The 23,206-nt window shown below is 40.0% G+C and overlaps 1 protein-coding gene across 3 annotated transcripts in view; it reads left to right on the top strand.

Moving 5' to 3' along the window:
• The window catches only part of LOC139121393 (uncharacterized), a 50,347-nt gene that overhangs the window by 14,437 nt on the left and 12,704 nt on the right, over nt 1-23,206 (top strand). Inside the window, exon 1 of one of the 3 annotated variants that reach the window (XM_070686225.1) lies at nt 9,003-9,257. The exons of 1 other annotated variant lie outside the window; for it this stretch is intronic. The gene's annotated coding sequence lies outside the window, so the exon portion shown is untranslated. Of the gene's footprint in view, nt 1-9,002; nt 9,258-13,191; nt 13,327-23,206 lie in introns of those variants that run through there. One more of the 3 variants, XM_070686227.1, reaches the window with a different exon arrangement.

Raw genomic sequence — 23,206 nt, 5'->3', positions numbered from 1 at the left:
GATAAGTTTCTAAATTTCGAGAGGGGAACATTATCTTGCTGAAACGTTAACCAATAAACTGTTCTCGGAACTTTACTTTTCCATTGTTTCTGGTTGACAGTGTGCATTTTATTAAAAGTTGTGACCAATTAAAATACCAAAGTCAATAATCTTTACAATGGGTTAAGTTAGGTAGCATTCGTTTTTTACGGGGGGGGGGGGGGGCTGGTGGAATTTGAGCGACAAATGAAATGTAAAAAGCGACCCCCCTCCAAATCAAATTTCTAAAATTTGACCCCCCTCAATTCATCAATTGTAAAATGTGACACCCCCCAATGAAAAATATTCATCAGATTTGATTCATAACCCTTCGCACCCATGCCGGAAAATGCCGAGAGAGTTTGACCGGTTAAGAAGGGCTTGACTACGCAGTTTCTGCGTAGTGAAGCTTCATTACGTATTCATGGTGACCCCTGGCCAGCTGTCAATAACTTTGGGGGCTTTTGTCTTTTGGCCTGCTTTGCATATGCGTCGTTGGACACGACCTGCCAATCACCCAGGTAGTCAATTAAACTATTAATTGACTGTTTACCGACCCAATTAACACTATCCAGCAGTATCAGTCATATTTTAATCGCGTGGCCCGGGTGGGCACAACGTAGGAACGCGTGTATTTCTGTGTGTACGTTTCACTTGTGGTGTTGTTTGTACCATCGTGTGTCCTTGTTTCACCTACAGCATTACCTTCAAGGTGACAGGCTTACTATTAATGTTCAGTATCATTGCACCGAGTTCTGCCCACGGTGAAAACCACCTGTTTTGCCTACTAATTACTGCCCGTCGCTGCCCGTCCTGAATGTAGCCTATCTATAGCTACAGTAATCATAAATCATTTATCAGTTTTGATATATACTCCTAAATTGTAAGTTTGATCAAAATCGAGACCACATTCAAGGGCTATGCAGACTGTCCATGTAAGCACACACAGTGACAAGAAGGCGGCAAACACCTACTCACCAAGCACATCGAATCGGCGAAAAGAAGCATAAAAAGCTTGGCTTATCGCCAAAACAAACGCGCCAAGCGCTAACAAAAACCCATACCAAGCGGCCCTTTTCAGGGCCACCAAATACTCCAAAAAGGGAACTACCAAAAAATACGATAAGATGACATAGAACACACAAACACTTAAAAGAAATAACAAAAATCGTACACATAACAAACAACTGAAACACAACATAAAATACAAAATAAACAATCACAGTAACGTACAGAAAACATGGCCGTGGAAATAAATCAGCTATTTCCAAAGAAAAGCCGACAACAACATGAAATTCACAACAACCTATCATCGCTCAAACTATGAAACTCCGAAAAATAGTACTAGGCAAAAGCCTTAAAATTCATTCGGACACCAACAAAACCAAACAGAATAAAACCACCTCAGGATTTCAACAAATAAAGTCGTATAATGTGACTACGCTACATCGTGAGACACAAACAATCGCAACAACACAATTCAAAGAAAAGTCAAATTGGACTCCACGAACAACAAAAAAAAACAAAACTTGAAAGCTATCTGAAGCTGCTAAACTCGCACTTCTAGAGATACCCTTTCAAACAAGGAAACAAAACATGTCGCGTGCCAAAAGAATCGCGATAAACCAGCTTGCAAACATTGGACAAATTTTGGGAAAATAACCCTTCGACAAGGGTCGGTTTTTCGTTATTGTCAACACAAACGATTACGTACTCGAATGCGAAAGGCAATTACGTAACACTCAGTATTATACACAACAAGCCAGAACAAACAGTAAACAAAGTAATGAACTATTAATTAAAATGTACGAGAACAAGCACATCAACCAGGATACTTGTAAGTATCTTGATCCAATAAACATAAAATCCGTACCCCGCAGTGGTACTTATTGCCTAAAAATTCACAAACCTCCGCAAAAATCTAAAAGACACACCAGTCAAAACAAAATTTACCGAAGTAAAGAAATATAGAACAAACAAACCGAACCACCAAACGGACTCACAACGTGACCAAAATTAATATACTTGCCTCTATATATACTCGCTAATCGGAAAGCAAGACCACTAAAATGCATTAAAATAAATTTTCACAAACACAAACTATGGAAGAATCTACACTGCGACTGATGAGAAACCACACTCGGGTTTCGAAACGCAAGCGTCAAAGGGCGACTCTATCAACTTTTGTAACAACATAGGTCCGGCTGCGTCTCGCCATAAGCTTTCCCCACACAAACAGAACATTACCGTACACACTAATCCGAACTTCTCTACAAATATCCAAAGCGAAACAAACTTTCATTAACACAAACAATCGGATAAGAATGTAGGAACACATTTTCGAAACGAATCAAACACAAACTCGACACAAAGACATTTAGGATAGTTAGGTGGGGAGCCTGTACATCTCGCTATACTGTCTATGATTCTAAAAATAAAGTCATCTGCCACTTTTTCTGTATACGCGGTTTGACAAAACTCATCTCTTCAATCGAAAGTCGGGCGATTTCATGGTTCTTTGGGGCACTTAAGTGTACGTCGAGCTTAAGGAATGTAGTTACATTCGCGATGTTTTATTCGAAAATTATTTATTCCTTCAAGGGCAAATGCACATAATTTATGCTGTTGGAAATACTGGCCGCTCATAAACAAGACAATAAACTCAATATATGTGCATTTTTACTTATATTGTCAAAGTACCACCGACACCCACAAAAAACCAAATGGTTCAGTCCAGGTATTTGCAACTCTGCCATCCGACTGGTCAACAGGAAATCAACCATAGGGTTTTTGGCACGCGTATACGCCAGTCACCTAGGCGACGGTAATCTGCACCACTTATCACCATCGGGAAGGTACTCCTCCCCATATACCACTGGTGATCCCACCCTCAAGGCACTGCGTCATTCGACCAAGCATTGTTATTGTAATTTCCTGCATAAAATTAACAGCGAGGTCAACCGTCAAACTCTCTCGGCATTTTCTCTCATGCTGTGGCCCCGGGCTGAATAAAAGTTTCCTCACATACTAGAGAATCAACATTTTTGGTGAAATTCAAAAATCAAATTTTTTGCACACACATGAACTTGTAATCGCTCTAGTCTAATCAAGTACACTAATATCAATAATCAAGAGTACATAAATACACAGATTTACCTAGTTTTATATTGGAAAAAAATTATTCATAGTTTCCTCATAGACAAGATAGTGAATCAACATTTCGGTGACATTCCAAAATCAAATTTCTTGCACAAACATCCACTTGTAACCACCCTAGTCTAATCAAGTACATTAATATCAATAATCAAGCGTACATAAATACACAGATTAACTTTTTTTGTATTGGAAAAAAATTATTCATAGTTTCCTCTGACAAGATAGTGAATTAACCATTCGGTGAAATTCCAAAATCAAATTTCTTACCCTAGCCTGATCAAGTACATTAATATCAATAATCAAGAGTCTATAAATACACAGATTTAGCTAGTTTTGTATTTAAAAGAAATTATTCATAGCTTCTCATAGATTATGTATGGAGGACCTGTGTATTTTCTATTTTGCCTGGGAGTTCTTGGGTGTTATCACTGTATACCTAGGGAGTCCAAGACGGGAACTTTCCAAAGAGTGTTTTACATTGCATGCTGCGCTGGAAGGTTTGAGTGTCAGCGTGTGCTTTTTAAGTCAGATATTTCTCTATTTTTAGTTTTACTCAAGTCAGCAGATATGTAAAGAAACCGGTGAGTGGGAGAGATCGAACCTCATGCGGATCGGATTGTTTATTTAAACCCTACGCCATCCTTTACTTTAGTCGATCGAACGAACATTGCTCACACAAGTGAAAGCCGTGCCGTATATTTGCAATATACGCACTGCACGCTGAGATGATAGTATCATCACAAGTTGAAAGCCGATCTTTCTGCAGCATATTGTGTGTTAACTGCGAACTTTATTCCGTTTATGAGTTCAGTCAGATGTCTGAGATTGTCATGAGAACATTATTTATGATTATTCCACCTAAATTTTGTCGATGCGCGGAGTTTGCAGAGGAAGACTTCAGATTAGTTCGGCATGTCCCCGAAGGGCTGACCGGAAGTAAACAAAGATCTAAGATGGCTGCGCCCGTGGTAGCTGAACTTGACGCTGCTTAGCAGTGAATTGCGTGTGTTGTCGCCGACTTTCATGTGCGGACATTACACCGGACTTACAATTGTGCTCATCATCGAACATTAGGTAAAGTCGCGTGTGAACTATTTGTGTTTCCGAGCCGCGTGGGCAAGTCTGAGGTACCTCTGCGGTAACGTTAAGTTTTCCATAGAAATTGTTAAGCATTTAGTTTGAACAGAGTTTTTGTTCTGAAAGTGTGTTCGACTCCTGCCGTCGGGAGGTCGATCAGTACGGTTATTGTTACCATGGAGTAATATTTATAGTTTTGAAGTACGGTTTTACCATTTTATATGTAGACCCCGATATTTGACACAATATAGTAATATACAGAAGTTGTTTGTTACATTATATGACTGTGTGTTAGTTCCTCATTTCATGCCCCATGCTCTGTAGCCCTGCGTACAGGTCTGTGCACGTGTGTTCCCAGCATTATATGGCCTCTACCACAGCCCTGCAACGGTCTATGAAGAGAACTGAGGTCTCTGCGGCCTGGATCTGGACCGCAATGAAAAAACGGTCTTTTTGGCCGAAATTCTGCTCTATTGGGGCAAAATCCTTTCTCTGCCTACCTTTACCTCCTAACCAATCCCAGAAAAGATGCGATTAACTTCTCCTAACGTCCAAAACCGCTCATTTTCTGAAACATAACGTACTTGACAAGTTGTTTACCCATGGAGATCCCATTTTGAATGTCGCTGCAGAGACCCCCAGTTATCTCCACAGACTGTTCCAGGGTGTGGTGGAGGCCGTATAACGCCAGGAACACACAGACCTGTACTCAGGGCTACATGCTCTGTTGCTGCTCTAGAGAGGTTAACGCCAGTCTCGGACTTGTTGGCCCTGCTAGAGAAATAAATTTGGCTGAGCTTTGGTTGGTTATTATTCTGCCGTCTCGAAACATCGGTTACACAAGCACCATTTCGGTGAAATTCCAAAGTCAATTTTTTTCCATACCTCAATACAAACCTTTGTAAAATTTGACCCCCCCTTCAATCACTGATTGTAAAATTTGACCCCCCTAAAAAACGGTTTTGTAAAAGTCAAACCCCCCCTGATTTCCACCGACCCCCCTCCCTGTAAAAAACGAATGCTCCCCTACCTAAACTTGTGTATTCGTATTGCAGCGTCGTAGCAAAATAGTGGCCACAGGTTGGTGTAGGTGTGTTAAATTCAGCCGACTATTTTCACTTTAATTATAATATGCTCAGCCGGAATCTGGCCTTCTGATTGGCTAGGGCCAGGGTTATATTATCGACAAGAAGACCTGCGAACATGCGAAAGCTGCAGCGTGATAGCTCAACGCGCCATTATGTCGGACAGGTCTACGTCTTGGGGTTACTTTTAATTGTACATTTTAGTCCGGCAATGAAGTCACAAATGAAGAGTTTGTATAAGTAGCGACGACGATGAAACAACATCATATTAAAAAAAAAAAAAATTTGAGCGTTTTCAAGTGAAATTCTTCGAGGTGTAATCGGTGACTTGCGTTACCATATTGCGTGGAATCAACTGTGCACGCATGCGTTCTGACACGTTCTTTTTAGAGTTTCTGAGACTAAGCTTACGCTCCTGAACCCTTTTTAAACTTCGCGTCCTAAATAACGACATTGCCCACTTGTATTTAACTTTATCATATCGGGATGATGTCATAAACGGTTAAATGAAACCATCGCGAAAATGAATTAATGGTCATGACCATTAATTCATTTTTGCGATGGTTTCATGTATCGTGTCTAAAACCGGCGTCGAATATATGCATGGTCACCCATTCATTCAGTATCTTTCAACATGTCAAACATTAATATAAGTAGTATCTCGTATCAAACAAAATTCATGAAAAATGGCCGACTTTGTCCCTTTAAGGCAAGTTTTTAAATTGATTTAATTTCAAACGCATCAGTGGACTTTTCGAATTTATCAGTCCAAGTCAATTTAAGTTAATCCAACTCTGGCCAGGTCACGGCACCTGTTGACGAGAACACAAAATGACGAGAGTATGCAAATTGTGAATTCCTGGCTACATTTCGCCAAATTGTGAAAAACTGATCACAGTAGCTACAAAAACATTTCTGAGAAGTACAAGACATATATGACCTAGAAGATGCTGCTCAAAATTGACAATACTGGAAGGTTAAAATATTGCACAAAACTAAACGTTTTATTCCCTGTCTCTGAAATTTTGGGTGTAATAATGGCAAATTTGATACAAAAAAGTCGCACATTTTTTCATTTAAATTAGAATCTTTACTGTTCAAAGTATTACTTTTGTGTTATTTTACGATAAATGTGAGAATTTAGAAAATCAAGCAGGGTGACCCCATCTTTTCTCTTTAATACATGATCATTATTCTCATATGCCAGAATTCAAATATTCCTGACACTTTCAAGTCTCCTGGACTTTCATATAATGTGTCGCTCTCTGGCCTGATCTTGTGTACAAGTATATTTCACTATCATGAGCGTCATTTGACTCATACTTTTCTTCAACTACATCAGAGTCAGAACTATCTCTGTCACGGTCGGTATGCAGTCACCCAGTGATAGTGTCTTGTTGGCCACCTATAGATGAGTGAATCGGTAACAATAACTGTGGAAACTATGATGTATAAAAAATCGCAGCTGCTCCGTTTTGATACAGTGTATAGAGTGGATTTGGGGACACATCAGTTTGTCTTTTCTGAAAGAAAGAGGCATCCAGTCTCTAATCCGAGTAACCCGTTGTTTCCTTTGTCAATATTATAAACAATTTTCAACTGGCAACTGCATCCATCTATAACCAGCATTACACCAGTCTCGGAAGTCTCTTCTTTCAAATTCACTTGATGAGTGGAGGGTCTAAGAATTTCCGTTTGTTCACGGTTCGTCTGCAGCATTGATTGATCTGATTTTAACTTAGAGTCTTTTTTTTCGAAAAACATACACGACCGTGGATAGATTACTACATTACTACCGATGGTGATACATTGTGGTGCATACGATGCGCAATGTGCATGCGTAGAACCCACGGTGTTAGTCTCTGAGTATATATATATATATATATATATATATATATATATATATATATATATATATATATATATATATATATATATATTATATATAATATATCAGTTATGCGTCGAGGGCGCGCCGAAAACTCTGACAGAATGATGCAATTTATGGCTGGTATGGCTTTGGAAACAAACTTTGAATTTGCAAACATGCAGATATATCTAAAAAATATTTCCAATATACACGTATTAAAGTTACGCGCCCGAAGGGCACGCCGAAAACTGCACATAAATAATGCAATTCGTGACTGGCACGATATATTTTATGCACGTATAAGCCGGTGTCTTAATTCAAAAACACACTGACCAAACCACCCCCCCCCCCACATCCAGCATGTCAAAAAAATGATGACTTCCATCATCGAAGTCAGAAATAGGGTGATCCCCTCATGAATCCACCCTCCCTCCTCAGGCTGAAGAAACTGAGCAGTCCCTTTGAAGCTGTCTATGCTTCCTTCTCTGCTAGAATAAACATGACTGCACATGGCTGCAGGGAACAACTTGCGTGACAATACAAGTTTCGTTATGCAACTACCATGACTGCAGCTCTGTCATTTTCTGCTCGATTTTCTAATTTGTCAACATCAACCAATATTAATTCCGTAACTGGGATCTCTGCAACATATATATCACCTTTGAGTGCTAACTGTTGTCTTGGAAACTGTGAAGTATTGGTTATGATGAGGGCCCTCAACAAGGCAGAGTCAACATTGAGGTGCACTGTATATGAAAGGCATTTTATGAGTTCGTACCCTCTCATTGAACATTAATTTGTTTTTCAAACTCAAAGTAGCGTTTATATGCCAGGAAAAAGCTGTTGTAGCGTCGTCTGAGGAGGAACACAATCGTCTAAATGGTGTCGATTAATTTTGAGAAGTGAGCTTATTGAAATTAACAGATAGCAGCATAAACAGTAGATTCCACTGTCTTTGCCGACGAGGAGAACTATGTTTGCCGACTACAAACACAAAGCAACAGGTCCCCTGCTACTCAAAAGAACTGAAACTTTAAATTCTAAATGAAATTCAAAAGAAACTTTATTTTTGAGTGGTCGCAGATTGAAGTTAAACTTCACTAACGTTGATCTACTATTAACCATCGTTCTATCTCCATGGATTAACCATTAACGCACCTTTTTTGAATCGAAAATGTTGCTGGACATCTCTTCATGTGTATAAAGAAAGTGTAAAGGTTGTTCAATGAATGCTATTGTTACTATTACACTAAGGTGTGAAAGTCACTTTTCAGCCAATTTTAGTGTTGTTATTTTAGTATCAAATAACGACAATAAGATTACTTCCACTAAAAGTTATACGTTGAGTTTAATGCATATATGTGTACTTCGAGGGAAGGAAGAGACAAAATCATGCGTACATGGCTGGGATAGAGACCCGCAGCTTTTTATAATAATATCAAGATCACTGACTACCTTATCACGGACTTCCAAAATTAGGTACAGAATGCTTCTCTATGGAAGTGCTCACACACTGAAAACTTCTTCAAAATACTGTATTTCGGAGGATATAAAGTAGAATTATAGGCTGTGTCATCAAATAAATTACAAAACTTGCAGAAGGAAATTGTTCTGGTACGTGTTTTCAGTGTTTTGCAACACAAGGGACAGCGATCACCGCATTTCGCGTCATTGCAATGACCGTCCATTATCCATAGCGTAATACCAGAGACCGTCAACACAGTCTTTGTAAATAGGAGGTACCAAAACTCCTCACTGTTGGTTACGTAATAGATTAAGGTATGATTATTCACGAGGGAAGTTTTCCGCTTCAAACCACACCTAGTGTCGTACCTAAAAACAGCTGAGGCAGGTGATATGCACAGTCAATACTTAGCCAAGATGTTGCTCACAAGAATATACTTACCAGCGTAGTCACAGATATTTTATAGATATATAGAAGTCGCATGGAGGAGACTGTATTCATGAGTACACCTATCCACTATACCGTGACCTATCCAAACGCTGTTGGGATAAATCCCAGGTCGGGGACGCGAGAACTAGGAGTGTAGGTGGGTAAACATAACGCAGTACTCATTTTTTTAGATTTCTGTTGCTTGTAACTGCATAGCCTTCTTGTCATTCTCACAAACTCTCAAAAATCATAAGGTGAGGCTGGGTTTACGTGTAAAGCACAGTGTCCCCGGTATACATAGAGGTTCTTCCATCCCAGCACGGGCGTGACCTTTGAACTCGTTAGACATGGTTACAACCATGTGGAGGGACCCTGTTGCAACAAGGGCTGAAACCGTAGACCAACCACACGAACAGTTTTGAAGACATATATCTATGGATCTCGTTTCTAACTCTATCTATGGTCCCGCAGTGAAAGCACCGGGTCCGAAAGATTAATAAAATTATATAGTTTCATTCGGAGGACTACACATACATGACTAAATCATATTCCACATAGTGTAGTATTATGTTGCCACCAAAGCGAAGCCCCGATACAGCGACGACGTCTGGAAAATCACAGTTCCTACACTTTGACTGTCAGAAAATACAACTTCCCGCGTACAGCCAAAGGTGTGGATAAAAGCAAATACGGTAGAAGTGAGATCTCATGTCTATATACTGACTATGGCAGAAGTTCTCTCTTTGAACCCAAGTCGCTAGAATCATAGCTATGCTAGAATGAATAATGGAGGTTTATAGTGTTTCCACAGTCCCTCCCATCTTGGAAAGACTGTGGTATTTATGTTTGTCGGTCAGATTTGTAATCTCTTTTCATATGAAAAACGTGAATGGGGTGAACGCGATGGAGTGGGGTAAACGCGATACAGGGGAGTTTCCCCAGAATCCGGCGGGTTCAATCTGCGATCGCTAGAAAAACCTGATGCAAGAGAAAGAGACACAAGAAAGAATGTTGGAATGATAATATTTGTTTTTCATTCTCCGACTTGAACCAAGTCTACGTCCGGACTAAAATGATTTGTCAACAATAAGATGGCGTGTTGTTCACGATTATAGGCTACGACTTTATTATCTTAACAAAGTTCACCGCGACAAATAAAAAACACAACTTGAGTTAAAGAAAGCACGGCCCCTCCATCCACGGAGAAACTATGAGAAATGATAATGAAAATGTTTTCAAAATTATAGCTTTTGTCCCTTTAAGACATAGGAGCTTCATACGAGAAGTGACTCCTGTGAGATTCCGGTAGCAGAATGATCCTGAGAGCTGCCAGTCTCCGTTTGTAATTATGATGTCCCTTTAAGGTGTTGTTCTCATGAATCAAGGAAGCAAAAATGTCTTCTTCTCGTTGTTTTTTCCTCTTCCGTGATAATTATAGATTGTTTATGTACTTTTCCTCGTCGGTTTCTATTCATATCGCTGAGTATTAAGTCATGTATCGTCAGTGAAAGCCCCAGATGATATGATCAAACTGTTGAAATACAGTTAGTTGCCTTCACGACATCACAATCATGGTGTCTTGTGTTCATGTGAGCGTGTACTAAGAGATTTGAACCTGAGCAAGGGAAATAAGTATGTAAATAAATAAATAAAAATAAATGAATAAATAAATATTTGCTATGGAACTTTCAAACGACGTACACGTGTACAGTAAACTTGTTAAGAAATCCATTTTGAAGTACGGAAAATGTTGAAATACGGTATAGGAAGAGGGAATTTGAAATCAAAAGATTAAAATGATTAGGTACTGTTACTTCCTTCTAAAAATGAAGTTAGAAATGCAGAAGCTGTACGGTTTGCATGCATCGCATGATGTAAGAGAGAGAGAGAGAGAGAGAGAGAGAGAGAGAGAGAGAGAGAGAGAGAGAGAGAGAGAGAGAGAGAGAGAGAGAGAGAGAGAGAGTTTTATACTCGGGAAGATAAATATTAACGTAAATGCATCGTAAACACGTGACTGAATATAGATAGTGTCCTTATCGGACACCCACTAAATGTCAATCAATTGATCTTAAAAACTCGCACGTACTTCATTATCGCTCATTAGCAACGCATCCAGCTCCATCAATTAAAAGGTTACAAACTCATGGTGGATTAGCTCAGGTGCGACCTATGGGCTGTCTAAAGCGTCACAATGGAATGGGCTTTCCAATGCATTAGACATCGGCGACATTTTAATCTCCCCTCTAGCAGCAGAGACATTGTGCGCCATATGGGATGCGTGCTGTAGTCGATACGTGATGTCTGACAAATTCCAGAGTGCAGAGCACCAGGGTTTAATAATTGTAAAAAGCAAGTTTTCATTCCGTCGCTGGTATCATGGAGCTAAAAAATGGAGCTCCATGCTGATTAAGGCCCCTTTCAAATCATATAACAGCAAATCTTCAAGCAGCGAAACGGTTAGACTCAAGATGGCTCAATTTCAAAAGACCTATACTCGCTCTCTCAACTAAGTACTCTTAAAAGTAGTCGATTATCGAACCGGGCGTGCTTGGCAGGATCACGCCGCGGAGTACAAAGAAAGTGGGCGCAAAGCCGATCACATGAGCTCGTTTCTAAGATGAATACGGCAAGAAAATGTAAACGTCACAGACTGTTGACTGTCTATCTATATAGTCATATTTTGAATTGAAAACATCAAACCAAAAGTGTACGATGGGGTCACTCACATATCTTGATTTTAAAGCAATGAAAGCTTACAATGGGAAAAATCATCATGAGCCCTACCCACCCATCGGACACAAAGACGACCGTTTTATCTGTCTGTTAGTAGTCTATTGTATACGCTGACTGAAGAGGATTCAATAAGGGCAAGGCAAATAAGATAAAAGGTGTTTTCACTTTTATGTGACAAAAGTTGACGACACAGAGTTTTTTAAACCCAATTGTAACGTACAACATTAAAACATCCACCGATGACATGCATAGCTTAGCCAGTCTGTATAGTTCAGCTTCGTTCAGTGTTGTCTAGAAGCGTCTGTTGGCAATGTCTGATAGAGATACGACGATATACTTTGTGATACTATAAAATAATCCTTCCGCTGTCCTTTGAAACAGCAATCAGCGTTGTCTGTAAATGGCATACACCCTCGTTGACGGTGATATATGTCGCAAAGTGTACTTTAACATGTGTAAACAAGCGAACTTGTACCCTTTTGACGAGCTTCCAGTACTACGTTCTATTTTCTTTGAGTCACATATGTGAAACATGGATGATTGCTTAGTGTCAACACACTTTACATAAAAGCCTTCAAGAGTGAACGTCCGTCGTTGGACAAAATGATTCAAGGGGGCACACACACACACACACAGAGACACACACAGACACATACGAGAGAGAGTCACAGTCAAAAGGGTAAATTGGTTGGAGAGAAAGAAAAGTAACAAAAATACAGATCAAGTGATGAACAAAAAATTACGTCAAATTAGCCTCAGCCTTCGGAGCATCCTCAGCCCATTGCTTAGGCCAAACACCCCGTTATATGCTGGACCCTTAAATATCCTCACATGGTGTGATAACAGAACGAACTTCGCGTTTTCTCATCCGCTATAACGCTGAATAGCGTCATATGCAGATATGTATGCACTGATTTTAAAAGTCGGTCGCCTGAACGGTGCTTTTTATTCATTTGTAGACTTTAATAAAACGAGAGCATAACACTAAGGGCATCAAAGATATCAGAAAAAATCACAAAGTAATATTTTTATTTTATTAACGTGGCACGGGAACTCGAAGCCAATCTACCTGTGAAACCTAGAAAACCCAGTGCCGTAAGGCGTCAACCATGGATTAATATATTCTCTCATTTTGTAAATTTACCCGACAACATTTCACCTCTACCTTACATCATTCAGAAATGCTGTCTGAAAATATCGTTGCAGTCAATTCTTTGTAATGGGTTTATAATAGCCTCTGTGTAAAGCACACTGTTGAACCCCACCTCCTGCAGGTAAGGAAATTTAAGTGACCCCTGACCTTAATATCTAGTCAACCATAGCTTCCTATGGTAGTTGTGCGTGTGTATATCGTGTGTTCCATTTACGCTCTCGCCATTGTCCCACGGTGACGGGTGCCGTAGATATGTCGACGGGGCGCGATGGTCTATCTTCTCGTGCGGCCGATCATTTTCGAAAACAGTGGTCCCACCAATGAGACATGAAGCCACCAAGTAAGTCTTGTCCCTTTAGTAGCCAGCGATCCATGGGCTAGTTTACATAAGGTTTGTCGTTCGCAGGGGGTTGATATCTGTCGAGAGCCTTCAAGCATGGCTTTTCCCTCCAATTATTGGATAGATTTATCATGTTTTACATAAACAGAAGACTTATATGAGTTCGTCGTCAGTTTCACCGCTGATCCTGGAAAGAGAGACTGTAGTCCAGGGTCCATGGTTTCACTGCTGTGTCTACTCATTATTTCACAAACACCGGCCTTTTTAAGTCCTTCTGGAAGTAAGCCGCTGATCTTTTCATGAATAGTGGTCAGTAATTCAATGTCGCGAAAGGGGGCAGTCATTTTACAGTGAATTGAATATTGGTGACATGTTCAAAGCGCGGTGACTTTAACCCCATTTGACCCGGCCACAGAAACTAAAATCCGGACGCCGTGCATTTGACTGAGACGGGAGTTGAGTACATTATTTCTGAGGAAAAGACGGGGACTAGACGTTTTATTGTGCGTCGTGCAGTCACTGTATCACTCCTGGACAAATGTCAAAATGTTCAGTTTGCGATCCCAATTCCCACTCCGGTGTTTGCTCGCGGTAACGCAATGTCTGAAGTTCGCAACCGAACCGAGGTGATCCTAATGACAAAAGTATCAAATGTCCCGAATAGCCAACTAAAACGTGTTCACAAACTCGTGTAACCTGTACAAAAATATTTTTCAGTTTAGAAAAGTTTAAACATTCCATGGCATCAGATTTGTCTTAATACCGCATAAAGCAAACAAACAAACAAACAAACAAACAAAACAAAACCAAAAACAGCAGCAACATCAAAAAAACAACATCATCAACAACAACAGTTAGTAGAATTATAGACTGGTCTACGGTAAAATGCGCGACCGGGGCTTCTTGGAGCTCCAGTGCAATTTAAATTTACTTGCATGCTTTGATAACGGCACTTTTTATTAAAGAAACGTAGTTAATTGTACTAATACCCGATTTCTGGAAAGACTCGTCCTTTGACAAGCTCTATGGACAGCAGTGGCTATGACATCCAGTGTGAGATGAATAACCTCAGTTTTTATGAACATACATGACAAAGACACTTACAACATATTTTCACGTTTTTCCCCCAGTCAAACGTTGGGGGGAAATAACTGATACGCTTGCTCTGGCCTAAGCAATTTCACACAACGCTTCACAGGCAAAACACAGTTTGAATGTGTGAGGGACAATGAACATGAAAGCAAATGTCATCTTTACTATTCATAGTATTTCCATTGCATGAATGATGTGAAACAAAAGGTTTGCAATCTATATACAGTATGTACTGTTCCGAAGGATTTTCCATGACCTTTTGGTGTTTCGCTAAAGGGGCATGTACTGTCAATTTTGAACATTTCTTTACTATTCGTGTTTTGTATAGCAATTTTATGTTCTTCTCCTACTCCACAAGGCACGTTAAATACCTACTATTTAGCTTGTCAATACAGGGTCACTCAGCACAATGTAAAATAGATTTGTGTTCATATTTGAGTTCTAGTTTGTACCAGATAAGCTGAAAAACTCAACGCTGTGCATCTCAACTCATGTTCTGGAAGTATATCAATAAATTTAGTTGACATTAAAGCAAAACAACATTAAAATAATCTCACAAAGTTGCAGCTATTGGCCCTTTAATAGGTGAATTGATATTTCGTTTTTTGAAGTTGAACACAAAAAAATACTTCATGTATATTTCGAGTCCATGTAGCTTGTCATACACTGAACTTAATCGAACATATATAATTTTGCAGTGTGTACAGACTGAAGTTTCGACATGTACAGACATGGTGTATTTCGAATTGGGCTTAAGATTTATCCATCTAATAGCTGGCTCACCTAGCACAAGCGTGTTGACCCGAAGGCGAACTGGAGGGTATCATCGGAATGCTTTTTAGAAAATCAGCGTCGGTTAATGACCTATTATCATTCAGTTTGTTTGACACAATAAACTGCATTTGCTATGATAAGTGGGTTGAAACCACCAACAAAAATAGCAAACAGAGAAACATAAGCAGTTCCCCCAACGACGCTCACAAAAATATTCCTCCCAATACTTTCAAGGAGGGTATGCGTATTGCTTCAGGTTAGTTTCTAGCGCCCAGGCATTTTTGATAACCCGTTGGGTGTAAGTTCATCGTAAGAGAATAGTAAAATACTTCATTCTACGTAATCTAGAGACTGCAGCCTTGCTTTATTTGCTTGATGAGCACGGCTTGAGTCATCTAGCTCTCATCCAACATTCAAGTGCACAACATTGTGAACAATCAGGGCGCCTCTCTTTTCACACTTTATACAACATACAGTTGATGCGATTCGGGTTTGAACAAATTAAGCACGTCACCTTATTCACAGAACTCTGATTTGGTGGCTGGTAACGCATTTACCCGGCTTCCGTTCCAAATAAAGCAGAAAGGGTTCGACCACTTGAACGTTGTCAATTGCAGTGTCAATCTTTTTAGTAATACCAGACGCCTACATTATGAGAAGGGGTCACTTGTACACAGCTAATTAAGTTCATAACACATGACAATTTCGTAACACTCAGATAATAGAACGCTTCCAGGCAACCGAGCCACGTACTTAAATAGTACAAAGAGCCGTTGATTTTCCTTAGTGTCAATTAAAAATATGGCATGTAATTACCAAATTGTATACTCTGATTCACCGTCCGATGTAAGCTTATATCCAGTCTTGAATAGGATGATTGCCTGGAAGAATAAAAATGTATCAATGTTTTTCTCGAACACACCACTGAGATACATACAGAATAAGTGGTACACAAAGTGACTCACTGCGGGAAACTTTGAAAGCTGGCTCGGTAGCTGAAGTGGAGCTTGGAAGCAGGATAGTCTGTGCTGAGAGCTACATGAGGGGAGCTTTCATATATTATGAGGGGTGTGGGTCAGAGGAATTGGACAGAGAGTCATACTCAAAAAGCCTGCCCAGGGGAAGGGCCATATTCTGAAAAGCTATTCCTTGGGAGGGTCAAATTAGCACATTTTACATGAACACGAAATTCTAAAGGACGAGAAACATGTACAATGAAATGGGAACAGCCAATAGCTAAAATAAAAAATTCAATTCTCAATACAGCTCAAAACTGTATTCCTCTAACTTAACTTGAAATTGTAAATTGGAATTTAAGAAGTGTTATATCAATAGAAAATGGCATTTAATGCATTGTAATTTTTTGTTCCTTGTGTCAACTGAAACTGAAAACTCCACTTCTTGATAGAGCTTGCAATGTGTAAACCATATTGTTGAGTTGCCTCAACTACTTTCACTTACAGTGCTACATTGGCCTGGGGAGAATTCAGCGTTTTTTACAATATAATCCTGTGTTCACATCATGCAGACTGTTGAGGTATTTAAGGAAAAGCTGAAGGGGTGTCGTGGACAGATTTTCCGGCTCTCAAACTTTTACAATGCACCTGTGGTCTACCACTTGTGGGGTTCGTTTTCAAGCACATGGAGTTAATAACTTTTGCTCCGGCTTATTGTTTTAGAAAAAATCAAAAATTTCATTTTTCCTAATTGAGTTAATGCGGGGATGACGGCCATTTCGAATTTCAAACGTCATTTTGCACACTTTGGCTCCTGATTTTCGTTCTTGATATTTAATGGGAATGGTTTCGCAGGCCGTCAAACCAGTAAAGTCTGCCTCTGAGTCATCGGTTTAGTTGCAGTTAACTGTAAATCATATTTTGGGGGATTAGATTTGGTGAATGTCTGTGCAGGTATGTCCTTTATGTGAAAATCATGAGTTGGGGGATCACGGTACAAAAGGGATAGTTCAATATAATCAACATCTCTTTTTTGCATGGAAATTCATCTGTGTTGGTAGCTGGTTACTGTCAATTGAACTTTTAATCTCAATACACTAGATTTTAGTCGCTGAAATTTTCCGTTACAGCACAATACAACCTTCATCAGAATAACCCGACCTCAATGTCAGCAGGATTACAGTGGAACTATTTACCAAAAATTTATGACCCAATTTTGATGACACGTGTCCGAAAGGTCACGACATTGAGATCGGGTTATTCTGATCAAGGTTGTAGTGCTGCAACCGAAAATTTCAGTGACTAAATTCCAGCGTTTTGAGATCAAAAGTTCGATTGACTGTTATTAACATCTCGTTCAGCTCTGAACCTCAACTTCAGCACACAGTGTTATATTAGACATGAAGAGAAGTGTTGGCCCGAGTCAAACTGTGGATCCAAGGTCCTTTTACTGTTTTCCTAGCAAAAGCAGTTTTTGAAAGCTGTTGTGATGTACAATGACCTAATGGTTCAGTATGTGTTGTTGAATATATAGCAACTCTTATCCGAGTTACACATAGCAGCAGTATTACTCAACTCTGCCGACAACACATGCATAGCCAGGTGCCGCCAACTGGTAAATTTCATCAATTTCGCAAAATCATCACAGACCATGTTTTGAAGGCTGATATACCGATTTTACTTATTTTTGACCTTGACCTAAAATTTGGAGGGGATGTTCGTAACTGCCCTCCCACTGGCATACACGGAAAATGTGCCCTCCCACTGAATTTTGAAGCCGACTGCTTTCCAGTATTTATGGTCTGCCCACTCCCTACTCCCCACAACAATTCAAGCTCCCCACTGCCCTCTCCCTACTACTGAAATTCCCCATTGCCCACTTGATGCTCACAAGGCAACCTAGATCAACGCAAAACCGCCGGTGCGAGCAGCTACCAGTATACCTGGAACCTTGCTCCCCTCAAGGTTAGGCGCTTACTAAATCTCCCCTCAAGTTCTATCAACAACGGCTTTCCCCTCCCTCTACGTATTTTCCGGTACCCACAATCAAAAATTTTCTCCCCGCCCACTGAAAATAATGAAATTTCTTCCCCGCCAACACCATAATATCATTTTTTCTCCCCGCCCACTGACCATTTTTGAATTAGCCCGCCCGCTGAAAAACTGCACTCGAACACCTTTTTACACGAACAGCTCAGTTGGCGGCACCTGCATAGCGCAAATAAACCCCTCTTTTCGCCCTGACCATCGAGGTAGCACACAGAACTACCCCTTGTCGTGACGATGACACTTAGGAATTGCTATCTCGATGTGTTTTATCCCAGTCTTGCTAGGCCCATGTGTGGAAGGAACGTGGCTTTACAGTGCCATAACAAAATTGGTTTTATAGCTGAAGTGAATAAATCAGTCAACCACGACATCTTTATGATGAAACAACTCTGCGATAAGAAACTTTACTGCCTCTGGGTTAACAAGAACCTCGTCAATCAACATTTGCTTTCTGTTCCTCTCATAGGCTCTTGATCGGTCAATGAAGATAACTTTTGATTACATTGACCACAGGATATGATTATAAGAGAGAGAGAGAGAGAGAGAGCCTGCCTTGAATTTTGTAATCTTTATCGTGAAAAATAAAAAAGGCAAGAACGAAAACAAGAATTGAGATATCGATTAGCATATGAGGCAAATTCACTCCCACTCCTTTGTGAATGTTTGCCAAGTCAGCGGGTCAGCAACATACCGCAGTAACATAATATTGCATTAGGTAAGGGTGACATTTTTCCAATGCTTGTCACAAATATGGAGTTTATTTCAGAGCAGTGTTCGTCACACATCATACTTTTGACAGAAACATGCAGCTTAAGATCTTCAAATGAGCAACATCAAAAATAACAAAATGCGCAAAATTCGTTCTCTAATGGTGAAGGTGTGCCTCGACCATGGGCAAGACATTGTCTTCTAATTCGGTAATTTCATAGGCTACACCATTATAAGTAGAATATTGTAATCACAAGCATTCGTTGACTGGGCAGTCTGCTCGATCAATCGATCGCCTGTAGTGCTTTAGGCTTTTAAGGTGGTATGTCCCTTGAAAGTAAAAGACTTAAACTTTTGCTCAAACTTTCCTTAAGGAATCTTTCAACAATTCTCTTTCGAAACCGAGAATAAAAATTGGGGATCACCATGCAAATTTGGTACTATAGAAACAAAAAACTAAGCCGGTGAAAACTTTTCTTACACCAAGCAAGAGCTTTAAATTGAACGCCAACAAGTGGTACATCAGAGAAGAATTATAAAAGTTTGAGAGTCTGAATACCTGTCCCCGAAGCGCACTCTACCTTACTGGTAAGCACCGATATATGTAAAGACAAGTTACCGGATAACATGCAGCTTTAGAACTGTTTAACATTGTTTACAACTGTTCATATAAAGGGCCATCAACAGTAACTTTTGATGATTTTCTACATTTTTTGTTTTAAACGTCGACTGCACCTTTTTGTTCTACTCCCCAAAGCATGTTGCCATACACAGCATGATTCAACTTTTCAACTCAGCATGTACATTTGTAAACTGCATCGTTATTGTCGACAGGTGATTGTATAAGGTATTATCACATGAACTGGCCCGAATTTCCATCTGTGTGACGTAGAACAGGACGGATAAGAAATCCGAATTACCCCTGTTGTACGTCATCAACCGGGACTTTTTTCTTTCATGGTACCGTTCATACATGCAGGCGTCGCGACACGAACATATTTGTTGTGATCGATGCCGTGCTAGCTCGCACGTTATTTTTACAAAAAGGTGACCCGATAAATCCAGACATGGAAATATAGAAGGCATATTTGTCCGACGAAATTTAAAGTCGGTAAAACAGTAGCTTTTCCCGAGAATCGAATGGAGATACCGACAATCGTTATTTTAATGGCTCAGTAATAACGTCTCGGCTCCAGTCGAGTCGTGTGGACGTCGTACCTGGCGACCCCGGTTGGCGATAAAACCGAAACCTACACCTCAAACTGAATAAATGAGTATAGTATAATCTTCGGGAAAGCGACATAGGAGGCACAAGCCTAAAGTCATTCGACTAACAACGATCAATTTCCTTAATCACACAAAAACTCCGTAAAGTCTCGCTCGGAATCAAACTTGCAGCGCGGCATAATGCTGTAGCGAAGACATAAGCTGTCGAGCTGTGTGCAGCGCTGTGGAATCCCATGTACTTCTAAAGTTGACTCAGACAACACTCAAAACAGAGTTTCCGTCAACAAAATTAGGATGTATCCATGGACGAGATATGTGTCAATGCAAACATCAAAGTTCGTAAGACGAAAACATTGATGACCGAGATCGGGATTGACGAGTTGACACCGGCAGAGACCGGTGACGGCAACGTTGTGGGCACAGACATGCAATGAGTGTGTCATCGAACGGAATCTTTCGCGCTCGCAAAGGTCGTAAACTTGTGTGATATTTTGAAAGCCATGGCATCTCTGAGAATGAGAATTACTGTTTCGATCGTGTCGTCTCATTTACTTCATAAATATAATTGTAAATATTCTACGTAACTCTGAATACTATGGTTATCCGTCGCTAGCACGGTGAAAGCTATGTCCGCCGATGGCCAACTTGCCTTGGCATCGGTACAGCGCGAGACAATGATTGACACTTTCATGTGACCGAATCCGTACGTCTGGTTGGTGGAGATACCCTTTAAATGTAGCAAATTTCAGCTTGATGGGATTTATGAATGAAAGTATCTCCTGGGTGACGGGCCGCTTTACTCTTTAAATGAAAGTAATCCGCGTAAGTAAAACACGAATCGCGACGAAATTCATGCAATTTGTTACGATAATTTTGATCCATCTACGTTAAAAGAAAAATAAGAAGATGTTCATGTGATAAATATATAATCCCATGGTATTTTTCAAGAATGCACCTCGGGGACAGATATTCGGACTCTCAATCTTTTACAATTCTTTTCTGATCTACCACTTGTGGAGGTTCATTTTAAAATTCTTGGTGTAAGAAAACTTTCCACCTTTTTAGTTTTTCGAGAATCGAAAATTTCATTTTCCTCATAGAGTTAACACAGGGATGGAAGCCATTTTGACTTTCAACTATCGGTAAACCTTGAGAAATTTATATCTGGTACCAAAATTTGCACGGTCACCCTCGATTTTTATTTTTGATTTTGAAAGAGAAAAGTTGAAATATTCCTTAAGGAAATTTTCAGCAAAAGTTTATGTCGTTCACTTTGGAGGCGCATACTACCTTAAGGAAATGAAACGTTAGAGGCATTTGAACGAGGGGATGTATGACGCTGTAACCGACAGAACCACGCCACTGTAGCGAGTTCAAAATGCATTTCGAGCAACGTACGTAGAAACTCGCTTCTACCAGTCACGAATTGAACGGAACAGTTTAAGGTAAAGCGAATATCTCTTGAAAATCAAAACAGTATTAGGGAATTCCCAAATGCGCAAATCATGGCTCATACAAGTGAGTGTTGATAGGCAGGTCAAGCAATCATTCTGCACGTAAACACATTAATAAAATTGTGTTTTTCTTTGAGCACGGCCGACCCTTTTTTTGGAGTAAATCAACATCTGCGCGTGCGCAATTTTTTTGTGAGTAAATCTTATATTCCTGAAAAATATTTGGTAGAGGTAGGTCAAGCTTTACCAAAGATATGCCACATCGAAATTTTGAGATCAATGTGAAAAACTGAGGTGAACTGCGCTTCGGTCTGGAATGGCGGTGAAAATAATTACATCCCTTTCTCGTGTCGTTACCATACGTTGAATCTCTCGTGCTGTCAGCAAATTTTGCCCACACGCGCCAGCGTTGCTGTCGTTTTATGTACAAATCTCTTCCCATGCAATTTTTATAGTTTTAGTGGTAAAATCGGCGGCACCGATGTACCAGATATAATGTCGCCGTTCGTGTATGATTAATTTGCGAGTGAAATCAGTTATTTCGGACAGATATTTACTTTTTCATATTAATGACGAATCTATGAAATATGTCATTATGAATTAGGGCTGGCGGGGGATTAGTAACAATCCCTGTTTGTACCCATGGAGAGACGACCACAGATGTTACACCGTTTATCATGGCAAGGGGCTGATGTAAACACCAATCGGCCAAAACGAAGCATTCGAAAAATTCTGTAAAATGTCCGTCAAATACTGACGTGTCAAATTGTTGATGGTCAAAAATACAAAACATCTGCAATATATAACATAGGTCAGGTTGTATAAAAGATTTATAAAACAAGACGCGTCTTCAATTTGCATAAAACGACGTATAGTGCAGTGTTTTTTGATGTTGACTGCACTTTGTATTTATGATATTTCAATGTTAAATGTTGAATGATAACAACATCAAGAGTCACTGCATTGTGATCATCAAATCATTGTAGTTGACATCGAGTTTATTTTTCGGTAGTTTGGAAAATTAAGGTGTTGAAAGACCACAGAAAAATCAGAAAAGATTCTATTCATTTGTTTCGGGCGCACTGATGAATAACGAAACGGGCTGGCTCAAAATTCAAAATCGACAAAAGGGGCATGGCCGAACGTTGTGTTCAGAGAAGCATTTCTGTGACAGTGATGTTCTGTGACAGTGATGTTCTTCTCCATACGCGAACAAATGGATGATAACGTTGTCTTATTACACTGCCTTCAATTGCTCGAAAGAACTAACCTCGCATTTGGAAATACCCATACTGCAACGCGAGACACAGAGGAGGAAAAGCTGGCGAGGTTTGTCACGTCGCATTAGACACTAAGGTGATTTCGCTGTTGTGTTGATATCTCTCTCCGAAGTACACAGAAGGAAGTATAGGCACCAGCTCCTTTGGGACAACTAGCAAATTTCCATGTAAAGCTGGTAGCTTTGGTAGTCGCTTCTCGACGACGCTAATGTCAACGACGCTTATTCGGATGAGCTTTCCACTTATACCAGCATCATCGTTCGCTGGAAATCAGGTGACATTTTGAGTATTAATGTACCAAAAGGAAGCAGATCATACGACTCCATATTTGATGTCATGC

The sequence above is a fragment of the Ptychodera flava genome, chromosome 21, assembly GCF_041260155.1.
Source record: "Ptychodera flava strain L36383 chromosome 21, AS_Pfla_20210202, whole genome shotgun sequence".
Taxonomy (NCBI): domain Eukaryota; kingdom Metazoa; phylum Hemichordata; class Enteropneusta; family Ptychoderidae; genus Ptychodera; species Ptychodera flava.
This window is presented reverse-complemented; position numbering and strand designations above follow the sequence as displayed.